A 20,144-nucleotide genomic window follows, 5' to 3' on the forward strand; every position below is an offset into this window, starting at 1 on the left:
GGCCCTTAAAAGGGAAAAAAAAATAATTTTTATTGCGATTATGGTTTATGGTGTTGGTAAAGGCTAGGAGGGCTGAAGTAGTGCTATGATGAGGACAGAAGCCATGCTGAGCGTCTGCCATAAGGTGATTCTGTATTAGGTGGTGCATGAGTTGTCTATGAATACATTTTTCCATAATCTTTGTAAGTGGAGAGAGTATAGCTATTGGCCTATAATTGGAGAATTCAGTAGAGCTGCCTCCTTTGTGAAGTGGGATTACATAGGATATTTTCCAGATGGTGGGAATTTTAGCTTCTACTACGGTTCGATTGATTAGTATTGAGATGGGGTAAGCAATAGCATCAGCTGATTTTTGTAGGTACTCGACAGGGAGTTGATCAGCAGAAAGTGTAGTGGGTTTTAATTTTTTGATCAAGGTACGGATAAGTGAAGTGGTGACTGGTTGGAAGCTGAACGCGAGTAGATTTCTAGGGCTGGTACTTTCAGACCAGGGGAGCTAGGAGGAAGTTGGCTAGCTAGGGCTTGAATTGTCTCAGTAAAGAATCGGTTAAAACTGTCAGAAACATCTTCAGGGGTTTTTATCAATAGTAGCAGCAGGGATTGGGGTTGAAGTTTGTTCAGGATGTAGTAGATTATTTAAACCTGCCCAAAACATTCCGAGGGTTATTTTGATTTACTGTCTGTAAATTACAGTAGCATTGTTTTTGTCTTGTAAAATGGATTTTTTAGTTTTGTTCCTGGATTGCCTGTATTTAATGTGATTTTGGGGGTCTTTAGAAGAATGCCGTAAAGCCCATGCTTTGTTTCTAAGGGTAATTTTGAGTTTAAACTCTTTAGAAAGCCATGGCGCAGTTTTTGCCTTTGCTCTCTCTGAATGAACAGGTGCATGCAAATCAAGGATCTCAAGGAATTTGTTGTTTAAGTATGCTACTGCTTCCTCTAAGGGGAGGTGTTTAGTTGATATAATTACAGCATTCAGTCTTCTTGGGTAGGAGTCTATCAGTATGGGACATCATGACTTGGCAATATTTGCCCACTCTTCCTTGAAAATGTGCTCCAAATCTGTCAGATTGCGAGGATATCTCTTGTGCACAGCCCTCTTCAGGTCACCCCACAAATTTTCTATTGGATTTAGGTCTGGGCTCTGGCTGGGCCATTCCAAAAAGTACAGTTGTGTACACTTACCATAAATGTAGATGTCTGAGTGTATTCACTGTTGCAGTCATTACATTTGGGTAATCTGCTGGCAGGTTGCCCTCAGTCGGCCTGATTAACAAAGTCTTGGGTCCTGTGTCGGTTGCTGTCCCTTCATCCATGACATCAGGTCGTCATGGGTATAAAACATGCATCCGACGCAATTACATCAGTTTTTCTTGCCCCAGATGTCAGCTGCCCCCCTAATGGGGACCAAATAAAATTAAAAACACAAAAATATACCTCCAACCAAAAGCAAATACGACAAAAAGGCTTTTAAGCATAGTAAACGAAAGTGGAGGTATAGCCAGAGAAAAGTAGGGGGCTGGAGGGAGGGTAACCAGGACTGCAACAGTGAATACACTCGAACATCTACATTTATGCTAAGTGTACACAACTGTACTACGTTCTTCATGTTTCACTGTTGCAGTCATTACATTTGTGCAGATTCCCAAAGCTATGGTTGGGAGGAGGAGTTTATACAGCATTAGGGCTAGCTATAAGGCCCTGCAAGACAGCAGTGGCAAAGCCAGCTCTGGATTTAGAGAAAACTGGTAAATGATAATGCTTGGTGAAAGTATGTATAGAACTCCAGGTAGCAGCTTCTAGAATATCCCTGGTAGGAACACCTCTGAGAAAGGCTGCAGAAGTAGATGCAGGCCTGGTGGAGTGAGATCTGATCCCCTTGGCGATAGGTTTTCCATGGTGCTTATAGCAGAAATGAATGCAATGGCTTATCCATTTAGAAATGGTTTGTTTTGAAATAGCCTTCCCCTCTGCCCCTGCAACAAATGCTACCAGGAATTATTCAGATTTTCTTTCAGATTTAGTCCTAAGTAGAATCTAAGTTGTCTGAGCACATCCAAGGGATGCAGTATCCGTTCCCCTTTGTTCTGTGGATTGGGAAAGAAGGTTGGAAAACGAATGGACTGATTAAAAGCCACACTGGAAACCACCTTGGGCATGAAGGATGGATTGGTCCTCAGACATACCTTGTCCGCATGAAAGATGAGGAAAGGCTCCACTGCCATAAGGGCCTGTAATTCAGATATCCTTCTAGCTGAAGTGATTGCTAAAAGGAAGGCTGTTTTCCAAGAAATAAATTTTAAGTCTGCAGTAGCAGCTGGCTCGAAAGGAGGTAGAGTGAGCTTCTCCAAAACAAAGTTAAGGTCCCAGGCAGGGGTAGGAGCTCTCCTGGGTGGTCTCAAATTCTTTGCCCCTCTGAGATGCTGCTTGAGCAGGGGATGAGAGAAGAGGGGTGGTTCTGTGTTATAGTGAGCTGAAATAGCTGAAGCGTGGATTTTAATACAGGAAAAAGACAGGCCCTTGTGAAGCATCTCAATTAAGTATTGCAAAATCTGAGGTAAATTGGGTGCTGCTGTGCTCATCCCTAAAGATTGTTTCCAGGCACAGAATCTTTTCCATTTGTCAGCATAAGATTTTCTAGTAATTGGTCTTCTGGCCTCCAAGATGACATCCATCACAGGTTTGCTGAGGAATGATACGGGTGAATTTAAGTGATTAGTCAGGCTGCAAGGTTCAATGTTGAAAGCTGAGGGTGCAGAATTTGGTTCGACTGGTAGTTCTGGGGGGAGGCAAATAGATGTCTGTGTGACGGATCCACACAGTCTACCAGTTTTTGCTATGCCTCGAGCCACATATCACTGTGTATGTTTAATTATTGCTAGATTAATTAATGCTAGTTCTTAATATGCCACTACATCACTATATGCTGCTAATATTGTAACAATACAATATGCTTAAGAGCAGGCCTTGCTCACTGATTACTGGTATTACTGAACTTTTGTTAACCTATAAGTTGTTTATCAGCTTAAAAGATGTTTACCAGAATGTGGGAATTTCAAAGAGGAACTATATCGCAAGGTTGTGAGCTAACTGTTCTTTAAAAAAGGGAAGTAGGGCACAAGACCAGACATTACGAGACTTGTTTACAACTTAGGAAATGATCTGTAATTTTCTAAAATATTCCATCAACTCATGATGAGCCTGTAATGTCAGATCTTTCTACAATATTCTATCAACTCAAAAAAGACTATAAAAGCTCAAAGGCTAAGATAGAAATCATTATCAGCATCCGGATTTGATCACAGCACCAGCCTAAACTGAGCTTAGAGACATTTCGCCAGTGTCGGCCTTGCCTTGACTGAACAGATAGCTGCACTGGATAGGATTTGAAGTTTCCCTATCAGTGGCAAAGATGATTCTGTTTATGCATATGCTTGTAAGTACATGATCTATTAGTTTTTCTGTTTATTTAGTATTAGCTTTACTGTTTATTTAGAAAAGTTTTGCTTAATAAATTGTTAAGTTTGAGCCATGGTGTCTTGTGTCATTTCTACTCCTGTATTAACCTCAGATTTTAAAGTAACGGACTAGTACACTTGGCGTAGACAGCAGGATTTGGGGTTTACAGTGGAAATGTCACAACAACAACCAATGTTTTTTCCTTTAAAACACCTAGGCATAGGTAAGAAGGATGACGCATTAGGCACCCCAAATAAGTTGGGCGTTAATGCTACTTTGACAGCATTATTTGGGAAGTGGGATCCTCTTGCTAAGGTATTGAGTCAAGTTTCACCTCCTCCTCCTCCAAAACCCTTGCAGGGAAGACCTAAGGCAGACCCTGATAGTCTAGCTAGAGCTTTAGAGGGGTTAAAATTGGATAATAAGGGGAAAAAGGTGAAGGAAGGGGTGGGAGCAGCCGGATGGCTGTTCTTTGAAGCAATTCAGGAATTAGACAGAGATGTAGATTCACTAAAAGAAAAAGTTTTAGAATTAGAAGAGCAATGTAAAGAACTCACACACACACACAGATTAAATAGAGATGCCTTGGAAAAGGCAAACATGGCACTTGTTAAAGTAGGGGAGGAAGCTGAACACTGGAAATCTAATTCAGTGACTCTAGCTGCTCGAATAATTCAACAGCGTAGACAACAAAACGGGAAAAAACTACGCCATCCGCCATCCGCCCTCGAGGCCTCGGGTTCGTGCTCTGCTGTGTAAGGCAGAGTTTGATCCTGAGGAGTGGGAAGGTGATCTCCCCTCTACGGATGAGGGTGATAGTGATTTTAAAACAGTAAATTCTCCGTCAGTGGAGGCGCGCCCAGTTATTGAGAAAAAGGAACAGTGGACTGGGGGGGCAGCGCCACAACAATGGGTTGAGGTGCGGAGTTATACTCAAGCTGAATTATTAAATATAATCCAAATCTATAAGCAAAGGCCAGGGGAAACTGTTTTAGCATGGTTTCTTCGGGTTTGGGACACAGGGGGAGAAGCGGTGTCTCTAAATGCTGAAGAGATGCACCAATGTGCATGTCTGGTGTTTCACCCGCGTTTAAAGCAAATAGTAAACAATGTAGATCATGGTGATTCCCAGGTGAATACACTGGTGGTGTGGTTAGCCTCGGCTTTCCGCGCTACTTGGCCCGATGCTACAGCAGTAGCTGACGAACATAAGCCTTGGAAAACAATAGCAGAGGCAATACAGCAGTTAAGAAAAATGGCTATGTTAGCTACCGTTTACTCAATGGAATTGAGGGATGAGGTATTAGTGCTTCCGAGGGGACCAGATGCACAAATTATGACTAGCAATATGAGGAGCAAGTTAATCAAAAACGCACTACAGTGGTGCAAAGGGCAGCTAATGGCTGCCCTGGCAGGCTGTGTAGGTCAGCAGATATGGGACGTAATAGCCACTCTAAATCAAATGGCAGAATTAGTGGAAAAAAAAGAACAGAGAAGAGCTAGAAAGGCAAATGCGGAGAGATCAAAAGATAAATCTGGAGAAAAAGTTACAAGAAAGCAAATGTTTCTGGATCTGTTAAGGTGGGGGGTTGAAGCTGCGGAAATAAATGGGATAGCTACTGAAGAGTTATACAAAAAGTGGAAGCAAAAACAAAAAGAAAAAGGTTCAGATTCTGAAAGTAAAAAGCAAACCCCTACAAAATGTCCAACCAGGAGTACCACTGAAGGAAAGGTAGGATGGAATCAATTATATCCTGACATCCCTACTGATGAGGAGCTAGCACAGTGACAAAAGGGGGAATTTAATGACGAGAGAGACTGGGGAGGAAAGGAATGGAGAACCCCGGTCGAAAAAACAGAGACAAATTGACTAGTAGGTGGTTCCCCGGTAGCTAGGGGTACAGTAAGAGCAATTACACCTGGGGACCGATGCCCTTAAGTACCCCTTACCATTTTTTGGAAGGGAGGGCCACAACATGTGATGGCTCTGGTAGACACAGGATCAGAAGTAACCATTTTTGCAGGCAACCCCCGTAGATTTCGTGGACAGTATGCAGAAATTAATGGTTATGGAGGGGCAAAGACACCAGGTACCAAAACCAAGATTAAGATAGCTTTTGGGGATGGTATTCCTATTTACATTGAAGCAGTAATAGCTCCAGTACCTAAACACATTTTAGAAATAGATGTGTTAAAGAGTAAAACTTTGGAAACCACTGTAGGGCCATTTAGGTTTGGAGTGCGGCACTGTTCAGTCAACGCAGTTAAGGCTGTAGTTTGAGGCAATGCTAAGTGGAAACCGCTTTATATTCCCACGCCTAAAACAATAGTGAACATCAAACAATATCGTATCCCAGGTGGGCACGCTGAGATCACTGAAACGATCCAAGAACTGCTTCGGGTTGGCATACTTGAGCCAACAGTGAGTCCATTCAACAGTCCGGTGTAGCCAGTAAGAAAACCTGATGAATCATGGCAAATAACCGTAAATTATCGAGGTCTAAACAAGGTGGCCCCACCCTTAGCGGCAGCTGTTCCAGACATTGTTACGATCGTGGAAAGATTGTCTTCATCTGCTGGACCATATCATGCAGTTTTGGACTTAGCAAATGCCTTCTTCTCCATTCCGATAGCAGAAGAAAGCAGAGCCCAATTTGCTTTTACCTGGAAGGGGAGGCAGTATACCTTCCAAGTGTTACCTCAAGAATATCTGCACAGCCCTACCCTGTGTCATGAACTAGTGGCTAGAGACCTAGCCAAGTTACAGCTGGACAAAGTGACTATTTTTTATTACAATAATAACAATGATTACTGGAGAAAAATCTGATGTGGATATCGCACTAAAAACTGTAATTCAGCACCTTCAGAACAGAGGGTGGGCTATAAATGAGAATAAAACACAACAAGGGACATCAGTAAAATTCCTTGGTATGATTTGAAATGGAGCGAAAAAAGAAATTCCTGCAGCAGCACTAGAGAGTATCCAAAAAATTGCAGTCCCGAAAACGAAACAGCAGGCACAGGCCTTTTTGGGAGCAATGGGCTTTTGGAGAGCATTTGTACCTCACCTTGGACTGATTTTGCGACCCATTCACTATGTAACTAGGAAAAAATGTGACTTTCAGTGGGGTCCCAAGCAACAAACGGCTTTTAAAGAAGCAAAAAAGGCTCTACAGCAGAGCGTGAGGCTGGGCCCAGTTGATCCACAACAACCTTTTGTCCTTAAAGTAACAGTTGCCAATAATGTTATGTCTTGAGGGCTGTGGCAAAAGGATGACACTGAAAAAGAGAGACCATTGGGATTTTGGTCCAAATCCCTGACTGGAGCGCAGGTGAGATATAGCCCCCTTGAGAAGCATGTACTGGCGGTGTACACAGCATTGATTCATGTGAAAGGAATAACTAAGCAACAAACAGTGATAGTTTAAGATAGACTACCCAATCCAGGGGTGGTTATGAGACAATACTTTGATGAAAACCCTGATAGCAAAATCTTTGACCATACAAAAGTGGAAGTGGTATTTACAGGAAAGGGCCAACATCGTGCCTGGAGTGTCTCAGGTACAACAACAGTTGGCTGGACTGGTAATTCTGGATGATGCTGATGCTGATGCGATAAAACAACAGCGACATGAGCTTCCACAGTCTCCAATAACTGAAGCATTACCATTTGATAATTTAGATGCAAAAAACCAAAAATTTGCATGGTTTACTGATGGTTCTGCCAAAATTGGATCAAATGGTAGGACCTGTACTGCAGTGGCTTATTGCCCACGAACAGAAACTGTGTTATTTGACGAAGGTACTGCCAGTTCAAATAATCAGGCAGAATTATGACCTGTTGCCCTGGTCATCAATAGTTTATCACCTGAGAATGAAGCATACATCTATACTGACAGCTGGGCAGTCTTTAAGGGATTGACAACCTGGTTACCTGCCTGGCAACAACAGGATTGAAAGATCCATGGCAGACCTCTATGGGGAGGTTCAAAAGACTGGCAACAAATTTGAAAAAAAGCTCAACAATGCAAAATCAGTGTTGGACATGTAGATGCTCATGCATCACTTGTAACAAATAAAAGGAGGCATAACCAGCAGGTAGATAAGATGGCCGCGGTACGTGTTACTGAAGAGAAAGCCGAAAGTGCTAGCATGGCAAGATGGGCCCATGATCGGAGTGGGCATTTGGGAAGAAATGCGACAATAGAATGGGCACGGAGGCATGGTATGCAGTTAAATAAGGAAATAACTACGGATATTATAAAGCAGTGTGAAATCTGTCAAAAAAAATAAACAAAAGCAACTGCAAGCAGAAGCATGAGGACACATTCACCGAGGCAGCCACCCAGCACAAATCTGGCAAGTAGACTTTATTGGTCCTTTACCACTGGATCAAAATCAGCAATACTGCCTAACGATGGTGGACACTTACTCAGGATTACTAATGGTGTCCCCATGCAAAAAGGCAAACCAGCAAGCAGTGTTAAAAGGATTAAATAAATTATGTGTGACATGGAATTCCCACTAAAATCCAAAGTGACCAAGGCAGCCACATTACCGGAGCAGAGGTTCAAAAATGGGCAAAGGAAAATGGAGTTCCATGGGTGCTGCATATCCCATATCATCCCCAAGCTACTGGTTTAATTGAAAGGTATAATGGGCTCCTTAAAGAACAAATTTGAAAGAACACAAATGATGGAACGTTGCGAGGCTGGGCAAAGGTAGTAGAATTAGCTGTGAGTCAGCTGAATAAATGACCCCGGAAACATCAAGACACTCCCTTGCAAATGCATATAAATGACATTCGATCCAACTGCTGTGTTTTAAAAATAAAAAAGCTGAATCCGAATGCCATATACCCTCTTTTGACAAATACTGATCAAACTCGATTCTGGCTATGTACATTGACTGAACAAAGGGTGCCAGCACAAAATATGACATTAGTTGAGACAGGCTGGAAACTCTTTCTCCCAGAAAATTGGCACTGGGGGCAAAAAGGGCTATTAGGAGAAAGTTGGGAGGTTTTTACATTATGGGAGCCAGAACAAAAAGTGATAGTAAAGGCTATCAATTTAGATAACAAGACACAGATGATTCAAAAAGGACAACCTTTAGTAGAAATTTGTATGCATCGAGATGCTGTTATTTTACTACAAGACTGTGATACTAAACCAAGCAAATGGCTGGAATGAAAGTTATGGTGACCACACCCAATCAGCCAAATAAACATGGGACAGTAATTTGTGATGGACCTGGTGATACTGTTTTAGTATTACTTGATTTTGCTAAACAACCATTATACTTTCCTCTCCATAGATTATTGCCACTGTTTGGAAAGGAGTCAACTTTTTCCGACGACAACACTTAGATGGGCCACATAACTGTCTTGATCCTATCCCTCTATTCGAAGGGGAAGATGTTGCAAATTTAACAGCTGACTGTGACTTTTATTGGAAATTGGGAGACCATCTATATGCTGTGACACCCAAGCCTGCCTTAACTTGGAACATCACTCAGACGGAAAACATTATAACTGTATGTAGACTGAACTGTGATAGACATCCTAAAAAATGTGTTTCCAACCCTTTTGGAGGTTTGTACCAAAGGCTAAACGAGTCGGGATTTCCTTTAGCCAAGTCTCCATTAAATTCTTCCTGTATAGCTAAATTTCAAAGGGAAAATGACACAGCGAAAACCCTATCTCCGAATTTGGAGATGTATGCCATAGGCAATAGTTCAACTGTATTTAATGGTTTGGGACATGTGGTAAGATATACCAGAGGATGTAAAACTGTAAGTAGTGCTAGAGTTATACAACATATTAAAATAATAGTTAACATTGTCAGCAGTTGATATTACCACCAGGTATCCACATTGTAAAATTGTACAATTATGGCCGGTTGATTCTTTGCATATCAAGTACAAACATTACAAATATAGAAGAAATAAACGTGATGTTACAGGTATTCTTGGTACTGCGTTAGGTGCAGTCGAAACAGGGACTGGATTCCTAAACAGTGTAGATATAGATACCCTACGTAGCAAATTGAGCCGTTTGGGCACTGACCTAAATATGTCCTTTAAGCTACTAGAAGACCATGATCCCGAGCTGGGACAAAAAACTGTAGACGGTATTTTAACTCAAACTGTCCTATAAAGGTGGATTGAACATACAAATGCATATACAGAACAGATTTTAAATAACCTCACAGCAAAAGTAAATCAGACTTTTTGTATCTTATCTCAGTTGACTGCCAACCAGCAAGATTTGCAATTCACTCAAACTTGGGGGGCTAAAAAGGCAGCCCATTGGCAAAAGAAACTGCAACTGTATCATTGGTTAAAGCCAATAGATTTTGCATGTGAAAACAAGTCTTGTATACTGATTTTTGACTATCTTGCTAGTAAAAAAGGAACAAAGCAGGTCTGTCCATTTGTTGCATTGCCCCTTGCAATTTGGAGATAATTGGTGGGTACCTCAAATTGAATCTACTTTGATTGATTTTAATAATGTACCCGTTGATGTGGCAAGTTGTGAAACCTGGCCCCAGGGGTGGGTATGCATAATGGTGAAAAAGAAGCCTCACCCATGCTTACATAATGGAACTGGGAAATGCACCTGGCACAGGTATGTAGTAAATGACACAGACATCTACCAGCTAAATGATACCACTGTTTGTGTGACATCCTCCTGTAAATTAGCCTGGAGTGATGAAATGATCACAACTGGTGGAGCATACTGTAAAAGTAATATCCATGCAATTATTAATTTTTGTACTGGAGAATTGATTAGACTGACTAGATGGATGAACGTCACATTTAATGCTAGCATAGAACCATTACACACTTTTAAGTGGCCATCTCTAGTCCGCCCGGACTTTCAACCGATTAAGCAGAAAGGACAAACAGTGTTGCAACTTCTAAATAAAACACTAAATGATGCGCATCAAACCATGATTAAAATAATTAAAGATAAAGGTACCGTTGTAAAAATTGCAAATAAAATACAGGATATAACTGTTTCGCATTGGTATAATGTTTTTATGTGGTCATCTACGGCTTCAGTGTGGTTTAATTTGTTATTGCAGGGGTAGGAGCTCTCCTGGGTGGTCTCAAATTCTTTGCCCCTCTGAGATGCTGCTTGAGCAGGGGATGAGAGAAGAGGGGTGGTTCTGTGTTATAGTGAGCTGAAATAGCTGAAGTGTGGATTTTAATACAGGAAAAAGACAGGCCCTTGTGAAGCATCTCAATTAAGTATTGCAAAATCTGAGGTAAATTGGGCACTGCTGTGCTCATCCCTAAAGATTGTTTCCAGGCACAGAATCTTTTCCATTTGTCAGCATAAGATTTTCTAGTAATGGGTCTTCTGGCCTCCAAGATGACATCCATCACAGGTTTGCTGAGGAATGATAAGGGTGAATTTAAGTGATTAGTCAGGCTGCAAGGTTCAATGTTGAAAGTTGAGGGTGCAGAATTTGGTTCGACTGGCAGTTCTGGGGGGAGGCAAATAGATGTCTGTGTGACGGATCCACACAGTCTACCAGTTTTTGCTATGCCTCGAGCCACATATCACTGTGTATGTTTAATTATTGCTAGATTAATTAATGCTAGTTCTTAATATGCCACTACATCACTATGTGCTGCTAATACTGTAACAATACAATATGCTTAAGAGCAGGCCTTGCTCACTGATTACTGATTACTGGTATTACTGAACTTTTGTTAACCTATAAGTTGTTTATCAGCTTAAAAGATGTTTACCAGAATGTGGGAATTTCAAAGAGGAACTATATCGCAAGGTTGTGAGCTAACTGTTCTTTAAAAAAGGGAAGTAGGGCACAAGACCAGACATTACGAGACTTGTTTACAACTTAGGAAATGATCTGTAATTTTCTAAAATATTCCATCAACTCATGATGAGCCTGTAATGTCAAATCTTTCTACAATATTCTATCAACTCAAAAAAGACTATAAAAGCTCAAAGGCTAAGATAGAAATCATTATCAGCATCTGGATTTGATCACAGCACCAGCCTAAACTGAGCTTAGAGACATTTCGCCAGTGTCGGCCTTGCCTTGACTGAACAGATAGCTGCACTGGATAGGATTTGAAGTTTCTCTATCAGTGGCAAAGATGATTCTGCTTATGCATATGCTTGTAAGTACATGATCTATTAGTTTTTCTGTTTATTTAGTATTAGCTTTACTGTTTATTTAAAAAAGTTTTGCTTAATAAATTGTTAAGTTTGAGCCTTGGTGTCTTGTGTCATTTCTACTCCTGTATTAACCTTAGATTTTAAAGTAACAGACTAGTACAGTCTGGGCTCCTCCATTTGCTTGTCAACATGTTGAAAATCTGTGGTTCCAGTTTCCATTCGTGGGTCCATGAGATTTCTGCTTAGTCCGTCTGCCAGTGCATTCAATTTTCCTGGCAGGAATTGAGCTTGTAGGTGCACTTGGTAGCTCAAGGCTGTGTTCCACAATGCCATGGCTAGTCTACAGTAGGGGTAAGAATGTGTACCCCCCCTGCTTGTTTATGTACCACATAACCGTGTTGTCCGTCTTTACCATTAGTTGTCCTGGAAGAATGTAGTCCTTGAAGGCTGTCAGAGCATTCTGTACAGCCAACATTTCTTTTTGACTGATATGTAGGTGCATTTGATTTGGGTTCCATCTGCCCTGAATGCACTTCCCTGCCAGGTGAGCCCCCCATGCATAGTCTGATGCATCTATAGTTAGGGTTTGGGTGGCAGGAGGTAGTGTGAATGGCAGTCCCTTGTTTTGGTGGCAGGCCTCTGCCCACCATAGGAATTCCAGGTGTAGGCAAGATATGATAGGAATCATTGTTTCCAGGCTGTGACAATGTTGACTCCATAGACTTTTTAAGTACCACTGTAGTTTCCTCATATGCAGTCTTGCATATGGAATTAGAAGTATGCAGGAGGCCATGAACCCCAAGGCTTGCAGTATTTGTCTTGCAGGTAGCAGGGTTTTTGTGGCCACTTGTTTGAAGTAAGTTACCAAATGAATTTGCTTCTCTGGCATGAGGAAAGCCATCTGGGCAGCTGTATTCAAGCTTGCACTCAGGAATGTAATCTGTTGGGAGGGTATCAGTTATGATTTATTTTAGTTTATGATGTACCCCAGACAAGTTAAAACCCTTTTTACAAACTCCAGATTATTTAGAAGTATGCCCGGGTTTTCTGCCTGAATTAGACAATCGTCCAGGTATGGATATATTTGAATATTTCTTTGCCTGCAAAATGCAATAACTGGAGCCAGGCACTTTGTGAATACCTGGGGCGCAGAAGACAAACCAAAGGGCAGTGCAGAGAACTGATAATGCAAGTAGCCTGCTTTGAATAGTAGGTATCTTCTGCAAGATTCCCTGATTGGGATGTGCAGGTATGCTTCTTTCTAGAGTTGCCAACCAGGCATCTTTGCCTAGTATAGGAAGTAACTGGTGAAGAGTCAGCATCTTGAATTTTGGAATGTCCAGAAAGGTGTATAGAGTAGACAGGTCCAGAATTGGACACCATGAGTTGTCTTTTCTGGGTACCAGAAAAAGCCTGGAATAAAAACCTTGTCCCATTTCCTCTTCTGGTACTGGTTGAATAGCCCCCATTTTTAAGAGGGAAAGAACTTGTTTTTGAGCCTCTGCCCACTGATTTGAGGGCAGGTCTGGCCATCCGTTTGGTGTTGGCAACATGTGGAAATGAAATCTGTATCTCTGGGACACTATATTTAAAACCCATTTGTCCTGGGTTATGAGTTCCCAGTTCTTTGCATTAAGAGCAATCTTTCCCTCCAAAGGTGCGGCTAAAAGGTAAGTGCTTGGTAATTTTAAAAGGAAGTCATTGAGACTGTTTACCATAGGGGGTGTATTGTTATTTCCAGATTTGGAAGTGGAGGGCCCCCACTGCTTAGTTCTGAGAGTCCCTTGGGACTGAAACTGGGTGCTTTTGTTGTGTCTGGGTTTAGCTCGAGAGGATCTGGAAGGAGCTGGAAAACACCAATTCTTAGTAGGCCAGTGCCTACTAAATATCGGAGGTTGCACTTGCAAGAAATCTTTAACAGTTTGCATAGATTTAGCTTTATCTTCCATCCTTTTTAGAACTTCTTCAGCCTTATTGACAAACAGGCGGTCCTGAGTTAAAGGACCATCCAACAAATTCGCTTTAACATGATCAGGCAAAGGTTGCTCCTTAAGCCAAGCATGGCTTTTAAGCACAGACTCAATAACAGCAGTCCTGCAGGAGGCCTCTAAAGAATCAAAGCCACACTGCAAAGTACGTTTTCCAACTTGTTCAGCAGAATGCAATAAATCCTGTAAATCTTTATTTTCCACACTGTTAGGAATCAACATCAATTTCTGTTTAAGAAGTCCAATAATATGCCGATATGAAATTGGCAATTTAAAGCCTGATTGCCAAGGTTGCAGAAGTATAAACCTTCTTACCCCATCTATCCAGCACCCTGGTGTCTCTATCAGAAGGGGTAGGATTTTTAGCAGTAGAAGCCTTAATGCCCTTGGTCCCCTGAGAAATGGCTTCTGGATCTGCAACAGGATTTTTGAAAAGGAACTTGTGAAACTCAGGAACCCTGTAGAATCTGTCAGGTTTACTAGGAGCCAGAGGCAGGGAATCAGGGGCCATACTGGATTCCAAAAACACGTCATCAACAATGTCTAGTACAGGAGGTATAGCAAAAGGCCTACGCTGAGGTAGTAGAAGGAAATTCCTAAGCCTCTTTTTTGAATCAGAAAATTCCTGACTTTCGAAATGGAAATGCTCCTTTAAGGTATGTAAAGTTTCCCCAAAAGAAAAATCCTCAGGAGGAGAAGCAGAGGGAATGGAATACTCTGCATCAGAATCCTTATAAGTAGGTATGGACAAATCCAGGTCATTAGAAGAATCAGAAGAAACAGAATCCTTATCAGAATATTCATAATGAAGCTCAGCCATAGGCCTCTTTTTGGGGGGGGGGGGGGGTTGACTACCCCTGATTAGAGTAATTAGATCTTCAGCCATTTTGATCATTTGTTTTTTTAGCCATAGGGGCCTGAACATGTGGCCTGGGCGTCATTTTTTTAGACATAGATCGAGATTTAGGCCTTAGTAATGAAGGTGGAGTCGATTTAATATGCAAGTCTGTAGGCCTGAATACACCCTCAGAAGCCGGTGCCTGCAAAGCAGCTCCAGACCCATCCAAGGTAGAGACATCCGCGGGTTCCATAGGTTAAGCATCTCGCGGCATACCTGACTCCGAATGGGTCTCAGTAGAGGCCTGCGAATCAGTAGTAGCGGGTATCAGGGGCTGCAAAAGCACCTCACTGAGTACCGGTGAACTGGCGACTCACTTAGGAGAAGCGTTGTCGGCAGTTTTGGACCTTGGCGGCCTGTCTCTGTCTTTATCTTTGTGTTTTTTTGGAATCCCGGTAGTCGGATGGATAACCGATGACTTTTCTGGATAATTAAACTGAGAACCAAAATATTTAGAGGCAAAAATGTACCGACGACGGATAGTGTGCTGATTAAATAAAGCACAAAACTGACAATAAGGTACGCCATGGTCAGGGCCTAGGCAAGAAATACAGTATGAATTAAAATCTTTGTGAGATATTTGCTTTCCACAAGTAATGCAATTATTAACTTTTACTGACATTGGTAAGGAGCAAGAAAAAGTTTCCCCAACGGGGTACTTAGCTTTAAGTTAAAGACTTCAGTTCTGAAACTTGAAAAGGAAAATTTCAGGAGTCGGCCGACCGGCACTTGTGAACTGCTTCTGCTTCGGGCACTGCACGGCAAGAAAGACTGAAGTAATGGCGTCAGATGCATATTTTATACCCCTGACAACCTGACGTCATGGAAAAAGGGACAGCAACCGACGCAGGACCCAAAACTTTGTTAATCAGGCCGACTGAGGGCAACCTGCAAGCAGATTACCCAAATGTAATGACTGCAACAGTGAAACACAAAGAACATCTTCAATTTATTTCTGGTGACGCCATTCTTTTGTTGATTTGGATGTATACTTGAGGTCATTGTATTAAAAGGTGAAATTGCTTTTCATCTTCATCTTTCTAGCAGACGCCTGAAGGTTTTGGGCCAAAAGTGACCGGTATTTGGAACTGTGCATAATTCCCTTCATCTTGACTAAAGCCCCAGTTCCAGCTGAAGAAAAGCAACCCCAAAGCATGATACTGCCACCACCATGCTTCTCCATGGGGATGATGTTCTTTTGGTGATGCGAAGTGTTGTTTTTGTGCCAAACGAACCTTTTGGAATTGTGGCCAAAAAGTTCAACCTTGGTCTCATCAGACCAAAACACATTTTTCCTACATGCTTTTGGGAGACTTGATGCTTTGATTTTGCAAATTTTAGCCGAGCTTGGATGTTTTTCTGTGTAAGAAAAGGCTTCCGTATTGCAACCCTACCCCACAGGTTAGACACATGGAGAATATGGAAGGATTGTTGTCACATGTAGTATAAAACCAGTACTTGCCAGAAATTCCTGCAGCTCCTTCAATGTTGCTGTAAGGTCTCTTGACAGCCTCCCTGACCAGTTTTTGTCAGATCTTTTCATCAATTTTGGAGGGACGTCCAGTTCTTTGCAACGTCACTGTTGTCCCATATTTTCTCCACTTTTTGATAACTGTCTTCACTGTGTTCCCTGATATATCCAGCGCTGTGGAAATGTTTTGTACCCTTCTCCTGACTGATACCTTTCACTAATGAGATCCTTTTTATGCTTTGTAAGCTCTTTGCGAACCATGGCTTTTGCTGTAGCAGGCAACTGAGTAAATGTTAGGAAAATCCTACTAGGACAGCTGAACTTTATTTGTGGTTAATCAGAGTCTCTTTAATTGATGGCAGGTGTGTACCCAGAAGACTGAATGCTGTAATTAAAGCAAAAGGTGTTTCAGCAAAGTTTTAGTTTAAGGGTGTGTACTCTTATGCATCCAGTTTATTATATTTTTTCCCCTAACAGATTTGTTTTTCAATTGAATTGTACAGGTTATAGGTCACATTAAAGGTGGGAAAAGTTTTGAAATGATTTATTGTGGTCTCGTTTTTTAGATTACAAAAAGCTGGCATTTTAACAGGAGTGTGTACACTTTTTATATCCACTGTATATCACATTCCTATTCATCCAAACTTCAGGTGTTTAAGATTTTGTGTGTCTGGATCACATTATCACTTCTCTGCCTTACCCGTTGGACTATCCCCTGTACCAAGAGTGTTCAACAAAGTGTCTTGCTCTAGTTATAGCTCACTGCAGTATACAGGGCATCCACATTTTTCCACATTTAGACAACTTGCTTATCTTTACAGAGTCTTTTTCAAAAGGTCAGGAATCTCTCTCTCTTGGGTGAGAGATGTCTTGCACAAATTGGGATTTCAAGAGAACATACAAAAGTCTTTCTCGACTCCCTCACACAGGACTATGTTCCTGGAATGTCAGCCAGACATCTCAGCTCAAAAAGCTTTTCTTCCACAGGAAGAAATGGGTCTTTATTTAGATCTATTTCTAAGGTTCTCCACTCAGACTTCAGTCACTGCAAGGGAATACCTCAGGATTTTGTCTCGCATGTCATTCATGATTCTCATGATACGCCAACATCAACATCCTTTATGTTTGCAGATCTTAGTACTAGGGTTTGTCAGAAGAGAAATCACTTGATGGAGACAACATATATCCTAAAATCAAGGTATCCCCCTTCTCTCTTCCTTGTTCCAAAGCAGTCAAGCCACCACAGATGCTTTAGACTTCACTTGGGGAGCAGTTTCAAGAGAGATAAAGTGCAGGTGGTGTGTGACATTAAGGACAGATGGAAGCACAAACATCAAGCAGATGCTTGCCCTGATCAAGGCACCCAATTCTCCGAACCATCTTTGGTCCAAAGGACCTCTTCAAGTGGTTACAAACAATAACACAGTGGTGTAGTACATCAACCAGCAAGGGGGTACTAGGACATATCCCCTTTGCAGACTAGCCATGTTAGTTTGGGATACAGCATCACAGCACAGTCTTATTCTACCTGCATCTTACAATCTCTCATAGCAAAACTGTACAGCAAACAAGCTGAGCAGGACTAGGGCAGGCCCCCATGAATGGAAACTAAATCTGGGGGTCTTCCAAGATTTGATTCATCTATAGGGAATTCCTCAATTAGACCTCTTTGCCTCTTCTCTGAACAATCAACTGGCAAACTTCTGTTCAGAAAGTATAGCTGTGTGCACTTGCCATAAATGTAGATGTTCAAGCATATTCACTGTTGCAGTCATCACATTTGGGTTATCTGCCTGCAGGTAGCCCTCAGCCGGCCTGAATACCAGAGTCTTGGATTCCTGCATCGGATGCTGTCTCTTCTTCCATGACGTCAGGTCATCAGGGGGTATAAAACATGCAGCCAACGCCATTACATCAGCTTTTCCTTGCCCCAGATGTCAGATGCCCCCACAATGGGAAGCAATTATATGTTATGGTACACCTCCATCAAAAAGCAAATACACCAGAAAACTTAAATACACTAGACAAGAAGGAAAGGTAGAGCCAAGAGAAGTCAACAGTGAATATACTCGAACATCTACATTTATGGTAAGTGTACACAACTGTACTATGTTCTTCTTGTTTCACTGTTGCAGTCATCACATTTGGATTGGTTCCCAAAGCTAATGAAGGGAGGAGGAAGTTCGAGAGCATTAGGGCCAGCTATTAACCCTGCAAGAATAGAGTGGCAAAACCAGCTCTGGATTTAGAAAAAATAGGCATGTGGTAATGCTTGAAGGTATGTACAGAGCTCCAGGTAGCAGCTTCTAGGATGTCCCTGGCAGGGAATCCTCTGAGAAAGGCTGCAGAGGTAGATGTAGCCCTGGTGGAATGTGATCTTATCCCCTGTGGGGTAGGTTTTCCATGGTACTTGTAGTAGAAATTAATGCAATGGGCTATCCATTTAGAAATGGTTTGCTTTGAAATCGCCTTCCACTCTGACTCTGCAGCAAAGCCAACTAGCAGCTATTCAGATTTTCTGAGAGGCTTAGTCCTGTCCAAATAAAATCTAAGTTGTCTGTGCATGTCCAAATAGTACAGTATTCATTCTCCTTTGTTTTGTGGATTAGGGAAAAAAGTAGGCAAATGAATGGACTGATTTAGGGCCACACTAGACACCACCTTGGGCATAAAGGAAGGATTGGTCCTGAGGGAAACCTTGTCTGCATGGAAGATAATGAAGGGCTCCCACTGCCATGAGGACCTGTAATTCAGACAATCTTCTTGCTGAAGTGATGGCTAGAAGGAAGGCTGTTTTCCAAGAAAGGAATTTCAACTCTGCAGTTGCAGCTGGCTCAAAGGGAGGTAGAGTGAGCTTTTCCAAAGTTAAGGTCCCAGGATGGAGTAGGAGCTCTCCTGGGGGGGAGGGTCTTAAGTTTTTGGCCCCTCTAAGGGATTGCTTTAGCAGGGGTGAGAGAAGAGGGGTGGCTCAGTATTATAATGTGCTGAAATGGCAGAGGCATGAATTTTAATTGATGAGAAGGATAGGACCTTGTGGAGCATTTCTGTGAAGTACTGAAGAATATGAGGTAAGCTGGGCACCATTGTGCCCATCCCGAGTCTGGCTCCAGGAACAGTATCTTTTCCACTTTTCAGCATAGGATTTTCTAGTACTAGGCCTCCTTGCCTCCAGAATGACATCTAGCACCTGCTTACTGAGGGATGCTATTGGAGAGCTCAAGGGATTAGCCAGGCTGCAAGGTTCAGGGTTTGAAGCTGAGGGTGCAGAATCTGGCCCGCCTGCTGAGACAGCAGGGAAGGGGTCTGAGGCAGGTGCCATGGTTCCAGCAGTGTCATACTGCGCAAGAGGGGGTACCAGTGCTGGCGTGGCCAGTCAGATGCAATCAGTATTGTCCTTGACTTGTCCTTTTTAATCTTTAGCGGAACCTTCGAGAGGAGAGGCAGAGGGGGAAAGGCATAAACCGATAGACTTTCTCAGGTAAAAAAAACAGGGCATCCACTTTCCAAGCTTGACTGTGGGAAGTCCTTGTACAGAATTTGTCCAATTGGTAGTTCTGAGGAGAGGCAAACAGGTCTACCTCTGGAGTCCCACATTTGTTCCTCAAGAGGTGGAATATTTTTGGTTCCAGTTTCCATTTGTGTGGGCCCATGAGATTTCTGCTTGGGTCATCTGCCAGTGAATTTAGCTTGCATGACAGGAATTGAGCTTGTAGGCGCACTTGGTAGCTCAAGGCTGTGCTCCACAGAGCCACGGCTAGTCTGCAGAGAGGGTACGAGTGAGTTCCCCCCTGCTTGTTTATGTACCACATAACTGTGGTGTTGTCTGTCTTTACCAATAATTGCCCTGGAAGGATGCGGTCTTTGAAGGCAGTCAGGGAATTCTGTACAGCTAACATTTCTTTTTGGTTGATATGCAGATGCATCTGTCTCTGGGTCCATTTGCCCTGAATGCACTGCCCTGCCAAGTGAGCCCCCCATGCATAGTCTGATGCGTCTGTTGTTAGGGTTAGGGCGGCAGGGGGTAGAGTGAAAGGGAGCCCCCTTGTTGTGGTAGCAGACCTCTGCCCACCAAAGGAACGCTGTCTTTATACAAGGAATGACAGGAATCATTGATTCCGGGTCCTGAGAATGTTGACTCAATAGGCTTTTTAGATACCGTTGTAGTTTCCTCAT

At 42.4% G+C, this 20,144-nt stretch overlaps 1 protein-coding gene across 3 annotated transcripts in view; it reads right to left on the reverse strand.

Annotated features, from left to right (window-relative positions):
- The window catches only part of FPGS (folylpolyglutamate synthase), a 1,649,361-nt gene that overhangs the window by 569,351 nt on the left and 1,059,866 nt on the right, over positions 1 to 20,144 (reverse strand). The window lies entirely within an intron of this gene.

The sequence above is a fragment of the Protopterus annectens genome, chromosome 16.part0 (genome assembly GCF_019279795.1).
Source record: "Protopterus annectens isolate FY-2018-M chromosome 16.part0, PAN1.0, whole genome shotgun sequence".
Classification (NCBI taxonomy): domain Eukaryota; kingdom Metazoa; phylum Chordata; order Ceratodontiformes; family Protopteridae; genus Protopterus; species Protopterus annectens.